Source organism: Prionailurus viverrinus, chromosome D2 (assembly GCF_022837055.1).
Source record: "Prionailurus viverrinus isolate Anna chromosome D2, UM_Priviv_1.0, whole genome shotgun sequence".
In the NCBI taxonomy this organism is placed as follows: Eukaryota; Metazoa; Chordata; class Mammalia; order Carnivora; family Felidae; genus Prionailurus; species Prionailurus viverrinus.
Genome location: NC_062571.1, coordinates 25,845,270 through 25,869,826, shown reverse-complemented (window position 1 = coordinate 25,869,826; position 24,557 = coordinate 25,845,270). Strand labels below are relative to the sequence as shown.

General features: G+C 42.7%; 1 long non-coding RNA gene across 1 annotated transcript; it reads right to left on the bottom strand.

The window, feature by feature from the left end:
- Positions 1-557: 557 nt before the first annotated feature.
- On the bottom strand, positions 558-23,494 carry LOC125148327 (uncharacterized). Its single transcript, XR_007145495.1, has 3 exons — positions 23,463-23,494; positions 21,339-21,477; positions 558-669 (listed from the first exon to the last, which is right to left on the bottom strand). It is a non-coding gene; the product is annotated as an uncharacterized LOC125148327 (long non-coding RNA).
- Between the last annotated feature and the right edge of the window lie 1,063 nt (positions 23,495-24,557).

The window sequence follows — 24,557 nt, the reverse complement described above, 5'->3', positions numbered from 1 at the left end:
AGCAGTTCAACTGCTTTATAAGCCAGTTTTTCATCTCAGCTCAGCAAAAGAAGCAGTTTCTGTATCTTATCATCAGAGCATGGAGCTCCCTACCTCTCCCATGTGGCAGGCGCTTAATGAATGTCTGTGCTGAGTTTTTAGGAGTTGATTCTAAAAGTATCCATTTTAGGCTGTTGAGTGATCCTGATGGAAGTTTCTGTCAAAGCAGACAGAAAGATTGCCTCCCCAGATCAAGCCAGATATACATTCCTAGGCAAAATGATAATTCTTAAGTACATGTAATCTTTTAAAAAAACATGTTGTAGCTTTAAAAAAAAAAAAAAACAATTTTCTATCAGAGTAATATATGGAGAAATGCACAGACCATAAGAGTACAGCTCAGTGAGTTTTCCCAAACTGAACAACACTCTTGTAACTAACTTCCAGGACACTTCCAGCCCCTAGCATCCCTCTGTGCTCCATTCCATCCACCACCCCAAAGGATTAAAAAATATCCTGACTGCCAACAGCATAGATAAGTTTTTCCTGTTTTTGTACTTTACGTACATGGAATCACACAGGATACTCTCTTTTGCGGCAGGCTTCCTTCACTACAGTGATGGGGAGGCGGGTGGGGGAAAAGATGGTCTGCCCCCACTGGAAAGAGTGTAGTATCACCGATAACACATGCTGACAATGAAAAAGAAAAACAGATTTTTAGTGTTATTATTGTTTTTAAATTCTCTACAGACAATGCACACCCTTATTGTCTACACCGGGAGTGAACTACGTCCACCACCACTTGTACCGGTACACCACTGTTTCACTTACCATTACTTTTATTGATTTATTTCTCTGGACTATCTACCCCCAATGTGGGGCTAGAACTCACCACCCCGAGATCAAGAGTCACTCCACTGGCGTAGCCAGGCGCCCCTACCATTACCTTTAGAAGATGTATTTATGTGGTTGTGTGTAAATGTAGATCATTCCTTTTCATTGCTACATAAGATTTGATCGGGTGACTACAATACTGATTTATTCATCTTTTTATTTCCCCCCTGAGGGACCCATGCATGCAGTTATCACAGAGCACTTCCTGCCCTCGGGCCTCTTGGACCTTCTTGACCTATGTGCCTAGGGCATGCTCCAGCCCAGAAGGTCGTCTTCCTGGAGTTAAGGGTTATACCCCTGCACTACTCACGCCTATAGGGAAAGGTTGTTTGAGATAGACCCCTTGCCCCCTGTGCTCATGGGATACACAGGGCCTCTCTGAGAGTCATGTCTAGCAGGTGGGTTTCCTTATTCATTATTCCATTTTATTTTTAAAGTTAATTTTGAGAGAGAGAGCACATGTGTACAAGTGCGTGCGATTGGGGAGGGGCAGAGAGAGAGGGAGAGAGAGGGAATCCCAAGAAGGCTCCACACTGTCAGCACAGAGCCCAACGCAGGGCTTGATCTCATGAACCATGAAATCATGACCTGAGCAGAAATCAAGAGTCAGACACTTACTGACTGAGCCACCCAGGTGCCCCATTATTCATTTATTTTTGATGGGCATTTAAGGTAATTTCTACATGCAACTATTATGAACAGTGTAACTCTAAACATTTTTGTGTGTCCTTTGGTGAACATACGGGGGTATTTCTGCTGGATAAACACCTAGGGGTACATGTCTACTCCTGGGTCATAGGGTCGGTGTATGTTTAACTTTGATGAGCTTGCCAAATGGTTGCACCAATTTACCCTTCTACCGACAACGTATGAGCACACCTGCTGTCCCACACCCTTGCCACCACTTGGCATTTCTGTCTTTTCATTTCAGCCGTTCTGGAAAGTGTGTTGTATATATCCAAACTTATAAAATACAGGCAAGTACCTAGAAGACCAGGGATATTAATTTCTTCAGAAGGGATTCACAAGAGAAAGGAAAATACCAAATTCATATGAATACAAGAAAACTTAAAAGATCAACTCTACGTTAAAGGAAAACAGCCATCAGAAGTAGAGGGACCTATGGAAAGAAATGATGTTAATTTAACAAATATTTATTGAAGACATGTTGTTATGTACTGAATTATGTCTCCCCTCCCCTTACAAATTTCATGTTTAACATTCAGGCCCCAAAATGGTCACATCTCACTTACATGGGCATCAACAAGCTTGAGCCATCAAAACAAAACTACGAATGATGAAAGGGTAACAAAAGGGAATTATGAATGGAGCTTAATTAAAGCGTATAATGAGGGGCACCTGAGTGACTCAGTTGGTTGAGTATCCAACTCTTGATTTTGGCTCAGGTCATGATCCTACAGTCATGGAACTGAGGCCAACCTTGGACTCTATGCTGGGCATAGAGCCTGCTCAAGATGGTCTCTGACCCTCTTCCTCTGCCCCTCCCCTCCCTCAAAAGAAAGAAAGAAGGAAAGAAAGAAAGAAAGAAAGAAAGAAACTTATAATAAAACTTATTATAATAATAATTAATAATTGGCTTATAAAAAAATCCTTCCTCTGTAAATTGTAGATCCCTATCCAATCCTCATGAAAGTAGACAGAAAATAGATGTTTTATTCAGAAATTTACACATACCTCAAAATGTACCTATAAACGAAAATTCCAGAACCATGAGAACTAGTATCTAATGCTAAGTCAGCCAAAACTTCAACATTCCAACTGTAAATGGATTCCAAAACAAATTAATTTTTTGAAAGAATCTGACAAAATTTGAAAATAAGTATATTTATTAACTTAAGTGAAGAATGTTTCATCTTTGTAAAGCAAGAATTTGTGAAGCAAACAAAAAAATAAGAAAAAGCTATATGAGAAAGAATGAATTTTCAATCTTAGAAGCAAAAATGGAGTCACTGAATTTAGGAATTCAATAACCAGGAAAATTCCAGCCCAGACACACAAAACAAGAAAATTAGTGAATTAGGAGATAGTAGTAAAAAACTTATCCAGAACACAATACAGAGATACAGGCATAAAAATATGAATGATGAAAAAGTAGTTAAGAGGGGTGCCTATAAGCATCTGACTTCGGCTCAGGTCATGATCTCACAGTTCGTGAGTTCCAGCTCCATATCTGGCTCTCTGCTGTCAGCACAGAGCCCACTTCGGATCCTCTACCTCCTTCTCTCTCTGCCCCTCACCTGTTCACACACTCTCTCTCTCTCTCCCAAAAATAAATAAAGACATTTTTTTTTTAAAGTAGCTAAGAGAAATGAGGGTTTAGGCACCTGGCTGGTTCAGTCGGTAGAGTATCTGACTCTTGATCTCAGGGTTGTGAGTTAGAGCCCCACATTCAGTGTAGAGATTACTTTAAAAAAGAGAGCAGGGGTGGGGTGGTGCCTGGGTGGCTCAGTCAGTTAAGCTTCCAACTCTTGATTTCATCTCAGGTGGTGATCTCACAGTTCATGAGTTCAAGCCCTGAGTCCAGCTCTGCACTGATGACACACAGCCTGCTTGGGATTCTCTCTCTTTCTCTCTCTCTCTGCCCCTCTCCCATTCATAGTCTCTCTCTTTCTCTCTCTCAAACTAAATAAAAAGTTTTTCAAAAGAGAAAGAGAGAAAGAAGTGAGGGACAAACTGAAGAACTTTGATGTATGCAATGATGCCCACTTCACAAAGACAAACTGAAGGTAACTTAAGAGAAGCAATATTTAAATAGATAATAATTGAAATTTTTCCAAACTTGCAAAAGGGTATCAGTCATCGGAGCATAACTTCGATCCAAATTATCAACCAGGAGATATAAAAAATAAAGCCATGCCTAGACATATTATAATTTACAAGCCATCAAGGATAAAGAAAAACATATTAAAAGATTCAGAAGAGCAGACACATTTTCCATAAAGGAATGATAATTAGACTGACGGTAGATTTCTCATCAGCAATAAGCATTGCCCTAGAAATGTATACCCAGCCAATATATCACATAAGAATAAGAGCAAAGTAAAGAGTTTTAGAAGAACACTAAGCTTGAGGGTGCCGGGTGGTTCAGTCAGTTAAACATCCAACTTTGGGTCAGGTCATGATCTCACCATTAGTGAGTTCGAGCCCTGCATGAGGGGAGCTCGAGCCCCCCTTCTCTGGAGCCCAGCTTGGGGCTTCACGCTGTCAATGTGGGATTCTCTCTCTCCCTCCCTCTCTCTCTCTCTCTGCCCTTCGCTCACTCGCACCCTCTCTCTCTCAACAACAACAAAAAATCTCTCTTGTTTAAAAAAAAAAAAAAAAAAAAAAAAAAACAACACCACTTAGCTCTTTGAGGAAGATTGGTCCAGATGAAATGGAGCTAGTTCTGCCCAGAGGCTCCTCCTACAGCTCCTGACTCCTTGGTGTTTACTCTTGCAGAGAAACAGGTGGGTCAGGAAGCCCCAAAGCCATGGCTTTTAAAAGATAGAGAAGGACACTCAAGGAAGCAGAGGTGGTGAGTTAGAATTACTCTAACCAGCCAAACTGTAAAATCTTTGGAGGTGGTGCCTGCGGATTTGATCAGAGGCACAAAGAGAAAGAATCTCAAAGTAAAAGGAACAGTCCAGATGCCCACCAAGACTCCAAGAATCACTACAAGAAAAATTCCTCGTGGTGAAGGTTCTAAGACATGGGTCATTTTCAGGTGAGGAGTCACAAGCAGCTCATTGATTTACAAAGTCCTTCCAAGATTGGTAAGCAGATTATTTCCACCAGTATTGATTCAGGAGTTGAGGATGAAGTCATCACTGCTGATGTTTAAATCAACCTTTTTTAGGGGCGCCTGGGTGGCGCAGTTGGTTAAGCGTCCGACTTCAGCCAGGTCACGATCTCACAGTCCGTGAGTTCAAGCCCCGCGTCAGGCTCTGGGCTAATGGCTCAGAGCCTGGAGCCTGTTTCCGATTCTGTGTCTCCCTCTCTCTCTGCCCCTCCCCCGTTCATGCTCTGTCTCTCTCTGTCCCAAAAATAAACAAACGTTGAAAAAAAAATTTTTTTTAATCAACCTTTTTTACAAAATTGATTATCCACTGTTCATTTTTTTTAATGTTTATTTATTTTTGAGAGAAAGAGCACAAGAGGGGAGGGGCAGAGAGGAAAGACACAAAATCCAAAGCAGGGTTCAGGCTGACAGCACAGAACCTGACACGTGGCTCGAACTCATGGACCACAAAATCATGACCTGAGCCAAAGTTGGATGTTTAACTGACTGAGCCACCCAGGTGCCCCTAATTATCAGTTGTTAAAAGAGAAAAGAAGACACTAACAGTTTAATATCCACAGAATCTAATGAAGACAATAATCAGAGAATACATTTCAGTAAGAATAAAAGTGAAGAAGAAGGAAGTATAGAATTAAGAAAAAGCAAAAGCGGGAAAAAATGACAAAATGTGTTAGTAATTTTAATTAATGAGTATGACAAATAATAATATCTCATTTATATGTTAAAAAAGAGCAAAAACAACAAAAGAACAAATAAAGCACAACCATAACAAGATGGGAGTGAGGTTGAATAATGTGTGGTCAAAATGTGGTAAATATTTGGGAGGGAAGCAGAACTAGTGAATAACTATCTATTTAGAGAAAGAGATAATTAAATCTATGTTTTTAAATTAAGTATTGGTACTAAATTAGAAACAAAATCTGTAGTTTATAAAACATCAAAGAGGGAAAAAAAGAGGAATATAAAAAGCTTTATCAATTCAATGTAATAATAACGATAGCAAACACATAGAGTTCTTACCAAGTGCCAGACATTGTAGTTGAGGAAAGAAGAGGAAAGAAGCTATAAAAGAGGTAATACACAGAAAACACAAAATAAGATGTTAGAAATAATTCCAGGGGCTCCTGGGTGGCTCAGTTGGTTGAGCGTCCAACTCTTGATTTAAGCTCAGCTCAGATCCCAGGGTTGTGGAATCGAGCCCAGCGTTGGACTCCACACTGAGTGTGGAGCATGTTCAACATTCTCTCTCTCTCTCTCTCTCTCTCTCTCTCTCTCTCTCTCTCCCCTCCCATGCTTGCACTCTCTCTCTCTAAAATAAAAAAAGAAAAATAAATTTTAATTTAAAAAACTCCCCCATATGCATTCCTAATGTCTGAATTCTATATTTATAATTTCTAGCTATGCATAGAACCTGAGAATTTCAAATTAACATAAGGACTTCATCACAAGGCAGAGAGGTTTTCTCATGGCCTTGTGATGATCTATCCCAAAAGATATAAAGGAAGACCAGAGTAAAGAATATATGAAAAGATGCTCAAAAATACTAACAGCCAAAATAGTACAGTATACAATTTAGGGGAATCTAGGTGGCTCAGTCAGTTAAGCGTCCAACTCTTGATTTCAGCTCAGGTCATGATCTCACCGTTTGTGACATCGAGCCCCCCATCCCCATCAGGCTCTGCACTGACAGCATGAAGCCTGCTTGGGATTCTCTCTCTCTCCCTCAATCTCTATCCCTCCCCACTCACCCTCACTTCTCTTCTCAAAATAAAAAGTAAACATTTTTTATCAACGTTTATTTATTTTTGGGACAGAGAGAGACAAAGCATGAACGGGGGAGGGGCAGAGAGAGAGGGAGACACAGAATCGGAAACAGGCTCCAGGCTCTGAGCCATCAGCCCAGAGCCCGACGCGGGCTCGAACTCACGGACCGCGAGATCGTGACCTGGCTGAAGTCGGACGCTTAACCGACTGCGCCACCCAGGCGCCCCAAAAGTAAACATTTTTTTAAAGTACAATATACAATTTAAAACAAGATAATTGGCAAAAATTATTTAATCCAACGATACCAAATGTTGCTAAGGATTTGAATTTGCTGGCGGTGGCGGAAAATAACATGAGTGAGCAATCTGACGTCTAGGAGATATGTAAATTAGCATATCCTTCAAGCTAGCAATTCCTCTATACTTCTTTTAGGTGTATGTTCTATAATATATAACTAGACAAGTACCAGGATGATGATTGTTCTGTCATCTGCAATAGCAAAAAAGAAAAAGAAAGAAAAGAAAATTTTAAAAATCATCTCAGGGGCACCTGGGTGGCTCAGTCTGTTAAGCAGCCGACTCTTGATTTCAGCTCAGGTGCTGATGTCATGGTTCCTGAGATCCAGCCCCACAACAGTCTCCAGGCTCTGGCTCCAGGCTCCGCACTGACAACAGGGAACCTGCTTGGGATTCTCTGTCTCCCTCTCTCCCCTGCTGCTGCATGCAAGCGCTCTGTCTCTCTCTGTCTCTCTCTGTCTCTCTCTCTCTCTCTGTCTCTGTCTCTCTCTGGTGCATGGATGCGCTCTCCCTCTCTTTCTCAAAATAAATAAATAAATAAATAAACTTTAAGGGGAAAAGAAAAAAGCTCCTTTGGGAGGTAATTAGTTCCTGAGGGCAGAGCCTTCATGAATGAGAATTAATGCCTTTATAAAAGAGGCTCAAGAGGGCTCCTTTGTCCCCTTCCACCACGTGTGGATACAATGAGAAGTCTGTGACCTGGACCAGGGCCCTCACGTGACCAGGCTGGCACTCTGTTCTCAGACTTTCTGCCTCCAGAACTGTGAGTAATAAACTTCTATTGTTTATAAACCGCCCCTCTCCCCCGCCCCATGCTGTTCCGTCATAGCGGCCCAAAGGCACTAGGGCATGTAGTGAGTATATATGGTATTGACACACGCCCTCTAGGCAGGCAAGGAGGGAAGTGGAATTGAGGACAAGTACACAGGGGATTTCAACTAAATCTGTACATTTCCACATGTTTTAATCTGAGCAAAATTTATTATGTTAAAAAGGGGGGTTCTCTTTACCTTTGAAATTCAAATGAGGCCCTGAAGCCAGAGACTTGCTAGACACATTTCTGCAGAATTTTACAGAAAATGACCAAGCTGGTCCTTTAAATATCAGTCCTGTCCGTTATCTCCAGCCATTTTACGAGAAGGCCATGCATTCATTGAATGGGATTTCTTGGTTTTTTTCCCCCTCCCATAATCAGGTGCTTCTCACTCACGCCCAGGCCAAGAGAAAGGCTCCACGTAAACCAGTCACAGGGACCAGGAGTGCCTATAAGGGAGTAAATCGGCGTCTCACCTTCTGGCTGGATGTTTACAGGGCCCTCACATCGCAGGTGCTGGTGCTGCTTGGAGACCAAAGAGGAAAGCAGAGAGAGTTCTAAGGAAAGCCAACCAGCATCTGCAAGCATTTGTCAGCATCTGCACCTGGGCTCTTGCGCCCATCTGGAGAATTCCAAACGAAGAAGACTGGCTGGAGCAGTGCGGTTACAGGGTGGAGAGGGAGGGCCGACTGGACGGGAAGGCATTTGGCAGGAAAAAGACACATGATGTTTTCCTGTTGACCAAAAGGACCTGCAGGGAGCAGGCATTAGCCATCCTGAAGAGACCCTGCCACCCAAGAACACTGCTTCCTGAGGCCAAGGTCCCCGGCGGGAAGAGGCAGCGTAGGGTGAAGCCTCAAAGAGAGCAAAGGCCGAGTGTGGATTTCAAGAAGCCAACTGGAGAATACTTGAAGAGTGTGAAGCATTCACGGGTTCTCCAAATAACCCACATCGTCACCTGAAGAACCTGTACTTGGATGTTTAGGTTAATGGAGGGAATGAGTATCAGCCAGCATTAACCGAGGGAGGACGATATACAGTATCAGCTAAATACAAAGATATTTTTTGCTCCTCTTTAATCCACATGCTGGACCCCATGCTAGAGCAAATTAGAAAGCAAAAAAGAAGCAAGAAAAGTCAGAAAAAAACCCTGAAAGAACAACCATGATCTCCTTCCTCACAGAGTCACCAGTATGAGGAGGTAAAAAGATGGCATTCGAGCTGCGTATGAGATTGGACTGAGCTTTTTCACGTCTCCTACAGCCAAATGTGAGCTCTGGGATCTGGCAGAGCTCAGTCACAGAGGGAGGAAGGGAGATTCAGCAGTGGGGTGGAAAGCCCATGGGAAGAAAACATTCTTTCTCTTTGGTAGCTCCCTGAGTTTAGCCCAGGGCTAGTAGTAGTTACACAAATGGGGCAAAACGTTACTATTTAGTAAAGCTAGACGGTGGGTGTTTTAGCCAGCCTTCAAGATGGTCCCAATGATGGCCGCCTCCTGTTTTTCACCCCGTCTATAGTCCCCTGCCACATGGTACCAGGTTCAGGAGTGACCAATAACGTACGGTAGAAGTAAACCATTCCTTGTGAAATTAGATTCTAAAAAAGACTACAGCTTCCCCCTCTCTCCCTCCCGCCCTCTCTTTCTCCCTCCGGCTCCCTCCCCCTCTCTTGCTCTGGGGGAAGCCAGTCCTATAAAGAGGCCCACACTTTCAGAAACCGAGCCTCTGGCAGACAGGCTGCAGGAAGCTGAAACCTGCCGACAAACAGGCATGAGCTCAGAAGCTGTCTTTCCCTCCCCGGTTAGGCTTTGAGATGCCTGCCCAGCTTAGGCTTGCCAACAGCCCGGAGGGAGAGAGACGCTGAGCCAGAACCACCCAGCTGAGCCACTCGCTGACTCCTGACCCTCAGAAACTGTGTGAGATAATAAATGTTTGCTGTTTCAGCTGCTGCACTGGGGCAATTTGTTATACAGCAGTAGATAACTATTACAGCAAGTGCATAAATGTTTGATATACTGACTTTATGTTCTTCTGAAAGCCTCAACTATTTCATAATAATTTAATATATATCGTGAAGATTTTTCCCATGTTCGTCATCCTGAAGCTAAAGTAAAGGGATTTTTAAGGGGTGAGCACACTGTCTCTAACTTGGATGAAAGTTTTTATGGTCCTCTGAGAACACTCTTATAAAATAAACCATGCTTTGGAAGTAAGAAATGACCTGAAATGAGTTACTCTGAAATCCAATTACTAAAATAGTCTACAGGGGCACCAGGGTGGCTCAGTTGGTTAAGTGTCCAACTTCGGCTCAGGTCATGATCTCATGGTTTGTGGGTTCAGGCCCCACATCCAGCTCTCTGCTGTCAGCTCAGAGCTTGCTTCGGATCCTCTGTCCTCCCTCCTTCTGCCCCTCCCCATTCTCTCTCTCTCTCTGTGTCTCTCTCAAAATTAAATAAACATTGGGGCACCTAGGTGGCTCAGTCGGTTGAGTGTCCAACTTTGGATCAGGTCATGATCTCACAGTTCGTAGGTTCAAGCCCCACATCAGGCTCTGTGCTGACAACTCAGAGTCTGGAGCCTGCTTCAGATTCTGTGTCTCCCTCTCTCTCTGCCCCTCCCCCACTCATGCTCTGTCTCTCTCTTCTCTCAAAAATAAATAAACATTAAAAAATGTTTTTAATTAAATAAGCATTTTTAAAAATAAATAAAAGTCTACAGAATCAGTGGGTCACTGGTACCACTGGGAGTGCTAGTTAATACTAACATAGATCTAGAAGGAAGCTACTGAAGAGAGAAAATAAGCAACATGACTGCAATGCTCCTTACTGACACTAGATGGTGACAAAGTTTTATCATGCAATTGAATTTCACTGACCTCATTTGGCTGGGGTGAAAGTCCTTTAATGAGCATACCTCAAAGAAAGCAAAGGAAACATTTACTTAATTATGACTTAGTAAATACTATTTTAGAATTATTTCTAAGTGGGAATTAAAACTGGATTGCTTGTATTGATTCCTGACCTAAATACATTTTTTAAAGGAGGAAAATTAATTTTTTTTATGTTTATTTATTTTGAGAGAGGGAGGAGGGAAGACAGAGAATCCCAAGGAGGCTCTGGGCTGTCAGCGCAGAGCCAGATGCGGGGGCTGGAGCTCACAAACCGTGAGATCATGACCTGAGCCAAAATCAAGAGTCTGATGCTTAACTGACTGAGCTGCTCAGGTGCCCTGAAAGGAGGCAGTTTAAATGAAGTAAATGTATCTATTGTTCACTTTATAAAAATAAATAGTAATTTTAATAACTGTACTCTTAGCATGCATTCAGTTATTCCTTAGCATACCTGAATTTTGGGATAATTTACATAGAGTTGAGTCATAGTTTGCTTTTGAAAGATTAGTACTTATAAATCAAACCAGGAGAGCACTCCAATAATAATTACAATACCTTTTCATTCCTTTCCTTCAAAATATTTCCTGTGATAAGAGGTTGCCTAACTTAATAATTAAGAGCACGGACCCTGGAACCAGACTGTAAAGGTTTAAATCCTACCTCTATTTTGGGTTGTATCTCAGTATCCACCTCATAAATGAGTCACAAGTGAAATAGTATATGTAAAGCACTAAGAATAATACTTACAATTTAGAAATGCTATTTAAACATAAACTATTATTATTATTCCACAGAAGTTCCCTCTGTCTGAGGTAGAAAGTGCTATGGAAATATATAGCAAAAACTGAAACTTGAAATCTAGGTCAATTTCCCAATGTTACACAATCAATGGAGTCAAAGTCCACAGATAAAAGAGACAAACATTTGGAACTGCACTTTACTGTTGACATAGAAAGTGTGCTTCCAAAGCACAGGCATAAACTAGGACTGGAACACAAACCTGTAAATCTGAGCCAATGAACCTTCCCACTGCACCACAACAGATAATTCTTATTTATTGGCTGAAGAAACTCCTAAAAAGACACGTCCTTGGCAATATTGGCTGCAAGTTAAGTGACAGATGAAATCTTGAAATATTAACAAACATTTCCGTCTATCTGCGTTATTTTAGTTATCACCACCCTCTACCTCATGGGATGTTCTGCCTTAGCTGCCTCAGAGAAGGAATGATACCTCAGAACCCAGAAAAAGAAAACATTTTTTTCTTTTTAAGTTTTTATTTGAATTCCAGTTAACACACAGGGTTGCATCAGTTTCAGGTGTACAATATAGTGATTCAACAATTCCACACAACACAGGTGCTCATCACGACAAGCGCGCTCCTTAATCCCTATCACCTATTTCACCCATCCTTGCCCCCTCCCCCCGCCCCCCCCCCGCCCCCCCACCCCCCCCACCCCCCGCCAGCCGTCCCCTCTGGTAACCAACAGGAAAAACAAAATATTTGTAAAGCTTGGCCCAGGTATTAAGGCAAAATATTTAGAAGGAAACCTGACATGTTAGAACAGAGCTCCTCATACTGTTAATACTCAAAAAGATTCTGATAAGGAGGAATAGGGAGATTCGAAAGAAAAGCAAAGACACCAGTGGGCTCCTAAGAAGGGCCCCTAGGCTGATCTCACTCTTATCCTAAACTGAGCCCTCTGATTGAGGCTGGGAGAGGAATGATAAAACTCCCAGATATGTTTGGGGATTCTAGAGCAAAATATTCTGCCCCCTCTTTAGGTGGAATCCAGAAACTAGGACTCTATTCCACCATGTATAGGAGTAGGCAGAAAATCTGTATGCTCTATCTAGGCAGATGGTCCTGTGAGTCCCCCAGAGTTCTCAAAGCCACAGAGTGGCGTGGTGGCAGCAGAATGATGCCAGAAATGCAAGAGAAGTGCAGAAGCAGAGTTTCCCATGGTGCAGCTGGTAAGGAAGCATTAGAATATCACTAACACAGAGCTGCAGCCGCTGAGAAGCAACAGACAGGAAGAGGCTTGGCCATCAGAAACAAAGGGGACACAGCAGGAAGCACCCCGGAAAGTGGGTGTGTCCTTTAAGATACTGGCTCAGCTGCTTTCACAGAGACCAAAATAACAGAGCCTTAAGGACAGAGAACACTCATTTCTATCACATACAAGGTCAAAGCAGCAGTAGCCCAGAGAGCTGGAGCTGCCCCACTCTACCAGGTCATCCAGGAGCCCAGCGTTCCTTTTCTCTTACTGCTCTCCACCCCGCTGGAATATTGCCCTCCTGCCCTCACAGAAACAAACCTGGCTCATCACCACCATGTCTCCATTCCAGCCCTGGAGAAGAGGAAAAAGGACCACGGAAAGCTGAGGGCCAGCAGATGTCACTTAAGGGCATGACCCAGAGGTTAACACATCATTCCCATTCACCTCCCATTGACCGGCCCTTAGACACATGTCCATACCTAGCTTTAGGGGAGCCTGGGAAATGTAGTCACTGCGTAGGCAGTCATGTACTCAGATAAGAATAAGATGGTTTTTGACTAAAGAAAGAGAAAACGGATACCTGTAGAGATAGGTGGTGATCTCTGCCGCTGTCCATATCTCATGAACGCCTGGGGGGCTACAGACAAAGGACAATATTGTCCACTTTCAAATGCCTCTGGCCGGGCGCGGTGGCCAGGCGCGGTGGTGCGCCTGTGGTCCCGGCTACTCGGGAGGCTGAGGCAGGAGGATCGCTTGAGCCCAGGAGTTCTGGGCTGTAGTGCGCTACGTCGATCGGGTGTCCGCACTAAGTTCGGCATCAATATGGTGACCTCCGCGGAGCGGGGGACCACCAGGTTGCCGAAGGAGGGGTGAACTGGCCCAGGTCAGAAACGGAGCAGGTCAAAACTCCCGTGCTGATCAAATGCCTCTATTCTTCGTAAATCCATAGATACTCTGAATCTTAAATGCGACCCTGGGTAGGTAGGGGAGGCCTGCAATTTAACAAATTTAAGTCTCTTGCACTCAACAGAGTGGAAACATAAAATAGAAATTATATTCAACGATTGAAAAGATGAAAGATATATTTTAGTACATCTTAGTTTGTGGACTGACATTTACAGCAACTATTCTTAATCCATACTACTTAAATATGCTTGAAAAAATAAAGCTGTCACACTGTACAAAACCTCGACAAATTGTGATTTCGCGATTATTATGATATAGTAACAATTTAACAACAATGAAGACCTTGCTAGATATATTTTTAAATCTTCACTATTCAAAACAGTTCTGCCAAATTTATTTATCCATTTTATCCCCAAATTCCTACGCAATTTATTCCCAAACTCCTTTCCGCAGATGGCTAAAACAGGTGTGGGCACATAATCAAGAGCAGTCCGTCTGTAGACGGGCCAGTGCATTTCAGATGGCTTTAAACAAAGGCTCTGCCTAAACAGATCATGATGATAAACAAGACAATAAGACTGTCCCTCTTGGATGTCTGATCCTGAAATAGATTGCAGAGAGTAGGATAGAACTAATCAGAGAAGCAAAGAAGTCACAGAATCAGGCCATGAGTCAGCAGCAAAGGTCTCAAGGCACCTTCAGTTCAATCAGCTTGAGGTGTGAGATAGAAATCATCAGTACTTGGGCCTGTGAACTCAAAGGCAATTGATATGCTTCCCTACATTTTCTCTTTTTTCTCACAGGCCAGTTGGAGACTTGTATCTAGTTCCAGCCCATGAAAAGCGAAAGGTGTCATGTATCACTTCTAGCTCCAGGTTGTGAGACCCAGGGGGAGCCCTCCAGTCCTTCCATTCTTTGTGCAATGACTTTGGAAGCCATGTTAATATGGCCACATCACAAGATGAAGGGGCCCGGGGTCTTCGAGTGGAAGAAAATCTCTACTGACTACATCGTTCTGTGTGGGCAAGAAATACATTTTTGCTGCATCAAGTCCCTGAGATTTTAGAGCTGGTTTATTGTGGCAGCTAATGGCTAGTTATCCAGATTAATACAGTAACTAAATGTTTCAGTGTTTCCCATATGATAATTATTCTGGTGATAATAATTGCATGGTTGCAACTTGTTGTTAAAAAGAACCAGTAAGTCTGGAACGGTTGTTCACAACTGGTGTTTGTCCTTACCATGGCGGTATCCATTCTGATCATGCCCTTGCCATCTCCTTCGGTAAATATTTCACATATTGCCCTGCTTATGGGGAAATCCTATTTACTGTGTCCTCCAATTTAGACTCTAAGTGAAAGGTTAAAAATGTAATGTGTATTTTTAAGTTGTAAGTCAGAAACATTAAATTAATGGATCAAATCTGAGACTTACTATTTACATTAGACAAAAAGATAAAAAGCTTAAATACAGGGGACGAAAAGGAGACCAACTCAGAAGAAAGGAGAATAAAATCTTTATGTCTTGAGTTAGTGAGATCAAGGGGAAAAAAACTGAAAAGAGAAAATGGCTCTCCATGCAGGAGGAAATGCTTTTATATTAGGTACCCTTCAATTATTCTAGTCTGTGAAATCATGGCATTCCAAGAAGAGAAATCATTTCATCTTGCTTCTTTTTAATTTTTTTTTTTTTTTCAACGTTTATTTATTTTTGGGACAGAGAGAGACAGAGCATGAACGGGGGAGGGGCAGAGAGAGAGGGAGACACAGAATCAGAAACAGGCTCCAGGCTCTGAGCCATCAGCCCAGAGCCTGATGCGGGGCTCCAACTCACGGACCGCGAGATCGTGACCTGGCTGAAGTCGGACGCTTAACCGACTGCGCCACCCAGGCGCCCCTCATCTTGCTTCTTAATAATTTACCTGTGCCTATTTGTTATTGCACATCACTTGAATACATTTAGAACAAGAGTAATGTATTTCATATACATTCCTGAAAATAAAATTCATGTTTCTTATGCAGGTAAAATAGGAAAAGAGGTCATCCAACCACTAAAATGAATGTTTTAAAGGATTAAATCCCATTTTCGTTTGGTTGTCCCTCAAGATAAAAAGATTGCCTAACACTTTAGCACGCAGAGAACAAAGGATCTCTCAAGTTGCTTTTGTCTTTTGTGGACTTATGTTGCAATCATTATAGAATTATAGAACACATATGTATCCAAATAATAGAAATTTGATTAAAATGTATATTACCTTGTACTATATAAATCTGTAACATTTAATTATACATTAAAATAATATTTCATTTAATATGCTGATGATATAAAAGGCCACCATTATTACAAGGCAAAATAAAATTCTCAAGTTTATACATATGTTCCATTTATAACCTGCTTTTCCTACAAGGCTAATAACATGAAATCAATTTCATGTTATTATTCACATGAAATCATTCACATGAAATCAGTGTGGATTTAGATAATAAAAGTATGTTTAACCAATAAAAGAACAGGTCGATTAACTTCCAGGCCAAGAGTTGATGGGGAACCTGAATATGACTAAAATTATTTTCCTGAAATTTACCCTCTCATAGGGCATTTCTATATTGAAATACCTTTCAGGTCGATAGTACATTGCTGCAGCTTACAACACACTTTTAAATACACAGACCCTCTGAACATCTCTGTGAGATAGAGAAGACAGAAAATTCTTACATTCTTAAGGTCCACGAATTGACCCTCTTCAAGTTGAATTCAGTCCACAGACCTGCACTTCTACTTTATGAGACTCATAATTTCTTTTTTGTAATTAGTTACCAATCTTGAGAAGTTTCAGACTTTCACATTAAAAAAAAGAAAACTAAACTCGGGGCATCTAGCTGGCTCAGCCCATAGAGTGTGGGACTCTTGATCTCCTAGCTTGTAAGTTACTCAAAAACATAATCTTTAAAACAAAAAAACCTCTCTGTCCCACAGGCCACAACAAGTGGCCTCAGCTGAGGTGGGTAGAGGCTGCCCCCTTTTTGAAGAATCTGTCTCTTCAATTCACTCCAATCCCCACTACTGTTTATTACCACCCCCCCCAAGACCGATAACAGAATCCGTGGCCGTTTATCTTGCTTTGCAGGGCCTCCTTCTCGCTTACACGTGGCCCGCCTGGCCCCCAGGGGTCAGTGGGAAAAGGAGGCCCCGTCAGTCCAGGAAAGGTGGGGATGCATTGCTCCGAGGAGAGGCTGGTGGTGTTTGTTGGAAATGCACACAGCTGAATTTGGAGATAACTTAGAAGGTTAAATATGGAAAAGACCTTCACACATCATCTCAGACTCATTGTACAGAAGAGGAAACTGAGGTCCCAGGGGGCCCACTGACTTGCACCACATCACACCGCGAATTTACAGAAAAGCCCAGCCCTGAGCGCAGGCCTTTTAACTCCAGGCTGGAAAAAGAAACAGGAAAAAGAAACAACTACAGAGAAAGGAAGGAGAGTAGGGACGAGTTCTCCCTTCCCCCTCCCCCAGGCTGTGGCAAGCAGCCAACTGCAGCTCACTGCATATTTAATTTAAACCTTTGTCTGCCCTGGCAAGGACAAAGTACAATCTGTTTTATGTAAAAAGTCTTCCCCGAGGAAAGCCTCGGCCTCCAGCTGCGAAACTGATTGATGTTCTTAAAGCCCCCAGGAACCTCTTCTGGGACCCGAGGTTGCGGTTTCCAAAAAAAGAGTTTGTGAAAAGGGAAGCCCTGAAAACAAAATTTTTTTCCCCTTTATTGTGTTTCTCTCAATCTGGGAGAATTAGACTGAAACATGGGGAGGGGGGGGGGATCATGCAAATAAAGACTATATTTTAAAAGCAGATTTCGGAGCTCCACCTGGGAGGGGCTCCGGAGGCAATCTGCTGGGGGAAGAAGACGGGAGACGAGTCTGGAAGCTTTATTTGCATAGCGAGCTCTCTGCTTTTACTTATTACTTAGATTGCTCATTCCAACCCATAAAACTACGAAAATGTTCTAAAGACGCTTTAGCCACGCTTGGTGTTGTATTTGAAATATGTGTGAAGTGTCCTAATAGACAGGAAAATCCATTTTATTTTGAGAATTCTGCGGTATTCCTGATACCCGGTTAGGGAGACCCTGATTTGGGATGACCTTTCTTGTGCAACCAAGGCCAGTTTTGAAATCCAGTCCTTAGGTTGCCTCAGAGTGCTCCTGGATGAATTGGGGTCAGGGGGATCTCCTGCCAGGTTTCTTTCCATCCCTCGTGATCTCTACGCCAACTGGCAGCCTAGGGCCCTGACAACACGGCAGCGCCCCCAGTTCTGGAGTGGGCAAAACGACTGCAGAAGTTCTGAGAGTAACCCCAAAGGACCAGCCCTGGCCCTGCCCGTGGGCCCTTAGTCTCACCTGGAGCAGAGGGCGTGTCAGTCTGGGAGGAGCACATAGGTTAAGCTTCAAGGGCCTGCCTTCACCTTGTACTTCAGGGGGCTGAACTTCAGTTTAGAGCTAGAACAAAGCCACTGCCAGATCAGGGCTAAGGAGCTTGGGCCGATCTTGGGATAGTGCCAGGACCCAGAAACCATTGCCATGAGCACCAGCTGGCTCTGGTCCCAGGAACATGTGCAGCTGCCGTGGAGGCCAGACTGGGCCTGCAGACTGTCACCGGTGCCAACCGCTCCATTAGGCCTTCAGGGCTGTGCTCTCCGGCAGGCTCACGCCCAAGGTCCCATGTATTTTGGCATCAGCCTGCCTTCAGGTGTATCCGGAGGTGACTGAATAAACCTTCAGAAAAGCCACGTGACCTGCTGGCTCTGCTCTGGACATTACCCTGTTGTTCTAAAAATCCGCAGAGGTCAAAGTGTATAGTTGCAAATCTCTGAAGTGTGTTGGCCCAAAGAAAATGAAAGAATCAACTATTTCCCTTAACTCCATGTGGGCTAATTTAGGTGCCTGTCATTAGTACAAGAGCAACCCTTGAGCCACGGCTGTGGAAAGAGGAATCCTACCTCATGTGCCCTAACGGTGGGGGCAAATCAATGATCAGCCATCTACACAGCTGTTTCTAGGCATGCTTCCTGGTATCCTGAGCACGCCGCTTTAGTAACAAAGTTAACAGCAATACAATCAAATTGAGAAAAGGCCAAAGGAGGGGGGCGTTATTTTAAAAACTATTCTACTGTTCCATTTATCGGTGGCCATTCTCCAAAGCCAAGTTTCCTGACCCGCTGGGAACTTGTTCCAAAAGATCAAGCTTCTTTTCCTAATTTTGTTCCCTTCCAAACTCATTTGGCCCTCTCCAGCTTGGGTACAAATTCCAGCATTTTAACAGGCTGTACCTAGTCCATGTTTAGATTCTCTTTCATCAGGGAAAATCCTATATAATTTCTTGGTAAACTTTGGCCTTAAGGCATGCCCCCTAATGAGAATTAAGGTCAGGATCCTACAGAGAGGCCAACAGGATCAGTCCCATGGAGAGCAGCCCAGTGGGGCTTAAGCTATAAAGACAAATAAGACAAGATCTCTATGCTAGGGAAACTCATAATCTAGGGGAGGCCATGGATATGTTGCTTAACAAGGTGATAAGTGTGAGCTAGCAGTGTGAACCAAGTGCTATGGGAACGGAAAGGCAGTAATGATTAATTATGCTGGGTGTGGGGATTAAAGCTCTGGGACTGTTTCCCAGAGAGAGTAACAGTTGAGCTGAAACGTAAAGGATCAACGGGCTTTGATCATGAGGAAATTGAGTGGGCAGAGTGCTCCATGAGACGCATTCCAGGAAGAAGTATGGTGCACGAGTCTTCCAGACATGAGGGGTGATGATATACAAAATGTTTGGAGCCCAGAAGATCATCTGCTATAGCTGAAGTTTATGGTACAATGTCAGGGCAACACAAGAAAGACTCAAGAGTTAGCTTCATTCAGATGATGACTATATTGGAAAACAAACTCCATGGACTTTCTCCTGAAGGCAGTGGTGAAGCATGTGAAGGCAGTTTTAAGCAACTGGCTAGGAAAAGAGTTTAGGTTAGTGTGGGTGCCAAGCTAAATTTTCTAGAAATGACTCTGGGAGGTCACTTTAGGCAGCCTGGACAGGCCAGCTGGATCAGGGCCCTCCCCCTTCTCCTAGTGGGATGGGCTCCTCCAACTCAACTCAACTTCCTATATAGGACTGTTGGCTTCCTCCCTCAGGCCTCAAATCTCCAAAGCTGCAAAACTGGCTCTTCTGGACATCCTGAGAACACTTAACACTATTAAACACCCTGTCCCAGTATCTGTTGGTACCCCCATGGACGAGTTGTTCTCTCACTTCCCCTTTATGGAAAGCAACAAGGATATAGGGTCCTGTGCCTGGAATATGCACCTTCCGTATTCCAGTATGCCTTCCCTTAGATCAATGAGAGGTTAAGATCACAGACTTGTGCCATTCCTGCCAACACTTTCTTAGTAAGTTTTGCAGTAAAGTCTGTTTCTAAATCCATGCCATAGAGTGTTGTAGAATGCTTTCTGACCACGTTGACTTCTGAAGGTACCCATATTGTACCATAATGGGATGTCCTAGGAATGGAGTAAGACATTTCCCACTGTCAGTTAAGACTCTGTGTTGTAACAAAAAATCCAACTAAAACTGGCTTTAAAATTGAAGGCAATTTTTGGTTCTTGTAACTTTTGGGTGGACATAGGTCATCCAGTGTTTCAGTGATGTTATCAGTGGCCCATTTCTGTCTCTCCGTGCTGCCTTCTCTAGTGTCAGCCTCATTCTATGGCTGACTTCCTAACAGTTGTAGGAAGGCTGCCAGTCAAAATTAAATCTTGAATGTTCACATCCATTGGCAAAGAAGGCTTCCAGACCAGCATTCGAAGCCAGTGTCCTGAAATCCATCTAAACTGGATAAGCTCATATCATGTATCTGTGCTCACATCAATTCATGTATTCATTTAACAAATATCTGTTATCTACTACTTGTTAGCCACTGTTGTAGATTCTGGGCCATTGAAATAACATTGAATGACAGATGGGGTCAAGCCAGTTGGTACCCACCACTAGAACTGGGAGTATGTTCAATTTCCTCCAAAGCATAGAGATTGTATAGGGGTAGAAATAAATACTTGGATAATTTGCTGTGCTATTAGGAGGTCGGGGGGAGAGAATGGATATTAATTAGGTGACCAAAGTAAAAGCGTGGTCCATGGATTGGCATTATTGACAACAGTTAGGAGCTTGCTATAAAGGCACAATCTTAGGTAGTACCTGAGTTCTGCTGGGTCAGAATTTACATTTTAAGAAGATCCCTGGTGGGGAGGGGGACACCGGGGTGGTTCATTCAGTTCAGCATCTGACTTTGCCTTGGGTCATGATCTCACAGTTCACGAGTTCAAGCCCTACATTGGACTCACTGCTGTCAGTGCAAAGTCCGCTTTGGATCCTCTGTCCCCCAATCTGTGCCCCTGTCCTGCTTGTGCACACGCTCTCTCTCTCTCTCTCTCAAAAATAAACATTAAAAAAAAAAAGATCCCCGGGTGATCTATTTGAACATAAAATGCTGAGAAGCACTCATTTACAGGATAGATTAAAATGTTATGATTGGGGCTGTAAGGGAAAGAAGTTGGAGAACAAAGCAAACGGTCTCTGTAGCAGACACAGGACATGATGACTACCAGCCCATGACAGTTCTCCCAATGGGAACTGTGCAGTCAGCCCCTCTGTCAGAGAGGATGATTCACCCAAAGGGAGATATACCTGCCAAGGTGGGCCAATTAATGGCTCATTCTTCTAGGTATTTGAAACATGAATAGGGAGAAATGGGTATAGAAGACTGTTGGGGCAGTCTCAAGTTGATAGAACCCTATTGGGTCCAGAAGTACCTAATCTGAGGACCCCCAAAGTGCTCTGAGACTTGGTTATTTGGCAACTACTCTGATTCATCCATCCTTAAAATATCCCCCTTTTAGCTTAAATTAGCCAAAAGGGGCTTTTATTGCTTGCCATTGAAACAGTCTTAACTCACATTGTTTCGACTTTCTCAGTATAGTCATCATCACAGATGATGAGAGTGTTTGGTCGGCCTGGGAAGACCAAAGTTAATCCATTTCACCAACACAGTGTCTGAGATGCAAACGTTGCTTTTCTCCTCAGCCTCGGTTGACCTGCAATACAAGCCATGCACGCTGAATTTCATACATTATTGACATAAGCATAAAAAGCCATCTTTGCAGTATTTTTTTTAAATTCTACATATTCTGAAATGCTCATGGGTTTCATAATAAATGTTCCATTTTGGGTTTACTTTCTGTATATAAGTTAATGTATCCTTCTAGAAAGATCAATCCATGTGTCCTCTTTAATCTGACCATCTATTGTTAACTTTTTCCCAAATGCAGCTGCCTTTTATAAATATATCTACCAAATGATTGTTGTTATACCAATTTTTCTTCTTTTACATGCAAAATGTTTTCAATCAAATGTTGGCTAATAGCTAGGCTGTTTGGAAATTAACCATCCTAATAGATGGGAACAACAATATAAGCATTTAAAGCTTAATTATTCCTCCAGGCTCACTATGAGAAAATCAAGGCCTTTTTTTTATTAGTCTGATTCTGTATTCCTTGGAGTATTTCATCTTATTCTAAAATATTCTCATTTTCTTCTTCTATTTCAAAAAAAGAAAACAACCCCAATACAACAAAACAACGAGGAGGTCACATCTTACAAGGAACAAACATGACATCACATAGGGAAGTGAGTCACTGTGCATCAGACTGGGAACTGAGTCAGGACTAAACTGACTCACATCTTTCTGGGCCAAGAACCAATTCTAGTTATATCATGTTGGAAAATGACTCATTTACTACCTTTATTAGGTCCCCTCAACATCAAATCAACTGCAAATTGGAACAGGTCTTATGAAACTCAGGTGGCTCTGCTTGAGCCATTACTCTCTGGTACACAGACAATTTGTGTGTATGAAACTCACTGGTTGTCTGGCCACAAGTGCTCAGAAGACTAGTTTGATCAACAGTGTATTGCAGTGATCTGCCCTGACCCCATCTAATTTTTTTTTAACACTTATTCATTTTTGAGAGACACAGAGGATGGGTGGGGAAGGGGCAGAGAGATAGGGAGACACAGAATCCGAAGCAGACTCCGGGCTCTGAGCCGTCAGCACAGAGCCCGACACGGGGCTCGAACTCACGAGCTTTGAGATCATGACCTGAGCCGAAGTCAGACGCTTAACTGACTGAGCCACCCAGGTCCCCAAGCTGACCACATCTAATTTTAGTATATGTGCTGCCGAAGCGAGCACCTGAGCAAATCACATCTAAATAGAAGAGTATGCATAATCTTTATAGTCTTTCTATAAGCACATCTGTAGATAATATATTTATTGGTTGACTGAAAATCTGTTCTCTTTCACATGTCTTTAAAAAATTGTTTGTCATGGCAAATAATCTGAAAAGGCAAATAACTAGTCAGCACTTTTGTCAGTAGAAGGTGAAAGTTCAGCAATAGTTAATAGCGGTCTTTTCTGCCTTTTAGATATCTCTGCCACTAAACTGAGCAAAACAGAAGGTTGCAGTGGTAAAGTACTCCCGTTAAAATTGGAAAGGAAGACAAGGAAAATTAGAGCTTCAAAATCATAGGATAATTCCCAAAGCATCTTCAATAAATACATTATTAGGAACTATAAATATTATTAACCTCGAGAAGTCTAAAATGGATATTGTTTCTAGCAGAATTCCCTAACTGGCTAATCCAGCCATAAACATATACAAATTTCACATATATATCCAGAAGTTTTGCCAATACTGCTGCCACTCTCTCATCCAACAGTTGGCGAGGACAGAACGTCAGCTGCCCCCTATAGAGAGAACATTCAGAGTGCTCTCCAATAATCTCCAGCTCTCCAAGCTCCCCACTATTATCTCTCATCACAGCCAGGATCATTTCTCATTATTTACTTGATCCCTGGTAGGCATTTGAAAGTTTATTATTTTAATATTTATTTATATTTCAGAGAGAGAGACAGAGACAGATACAGAGCACAGGTGGGGGAGGGGCAGAGAGGGAGGGAGACACAGAATCAGAAGTAGGTTCCAGGCTCTGAGCTGTCAGCAGTGGGGCTCGAACTTACCAACCATGAGATCATGACCTGAGCTGAAGTTGGACGCTTAACAGACTGAGCCACCCAGGTGCCCCGCCTGGTAGGTATTTGAGTTTGCAATCCCTGGTAAGTAGATTCTAAAATCTTCTTCACTATTAAATAATAAAAAGAAATAGTAACATTTAAAAGGATATAAATATTCTAAAAGCTTATTCATATTGCAGCTTGGCCAATCTTATATTCAATTTTTCAATTAGATCTTTAATAAACATGTTCCCAGGATTTTGTTTGTGCAAGACGGTATGCTCAATGCTAGACATAAAAATGTAGGCTACTGTCCCTTGCCCTCAAATTGCTTATGATGTAATTGGACAGGTCACAAAGGCATGGTCTTTATTTAAAATTCTATCTTCAGGGACACCTGGGTGGCTAAATATTCCAACTCTTAATTTCTGCTCACAGTTGTGAAATGGAGCCCTGCCACGAGCTCCATGATGATGGTGGGGGGGCCTGCCTGGAATTCTTTCTTCGGTTGCCCCTCCCCCCATCCCCCCACCCCGGCTCGCTCATGTGCTCTCTCTCTCAAAATAAATAAATAAAATAAAATTCTATCTTCAAAAGCATTAAAACAAGGCTCGGAGACTTTATATAACTTAACCAAAACCACGGATACTAGAGCTTATCTTTCTCCATTTAGGGACCTTTACCTTTCAATTAAGAACACTGAAGTACTTAATATTTGAGTAGCACTATGTGATGGGATATAAAATCTTGTAGGGCTCATCCCTTCTCCTCAAGAAATCTATATTCTATCAGGATTGTGAAGACATTAACCAAATAATTCAAATATCTGGCAACATGTGATGACACACAGGACAAAGAACCCACCATAGTGCTCAGAGATGGCTTTCTGTGTGGGTGTGTGGAGAAGGCCCCATCCCACCTCTGAGGCTTGAGCAATTTCTCTGCAGGCATCATCCTCGACTCAATTATTCTAACCCCAACCCAAGTCTGTAAGCCTTGAAGAAGGGTTGAGGTTTTCCCCAGAAAACCTCCCTGATTCTAACTAGTAACCACAGGGAGTGTTTCAGCAAGGAAGTAGCAGTGAGGGTGGGAGGAAGGAGA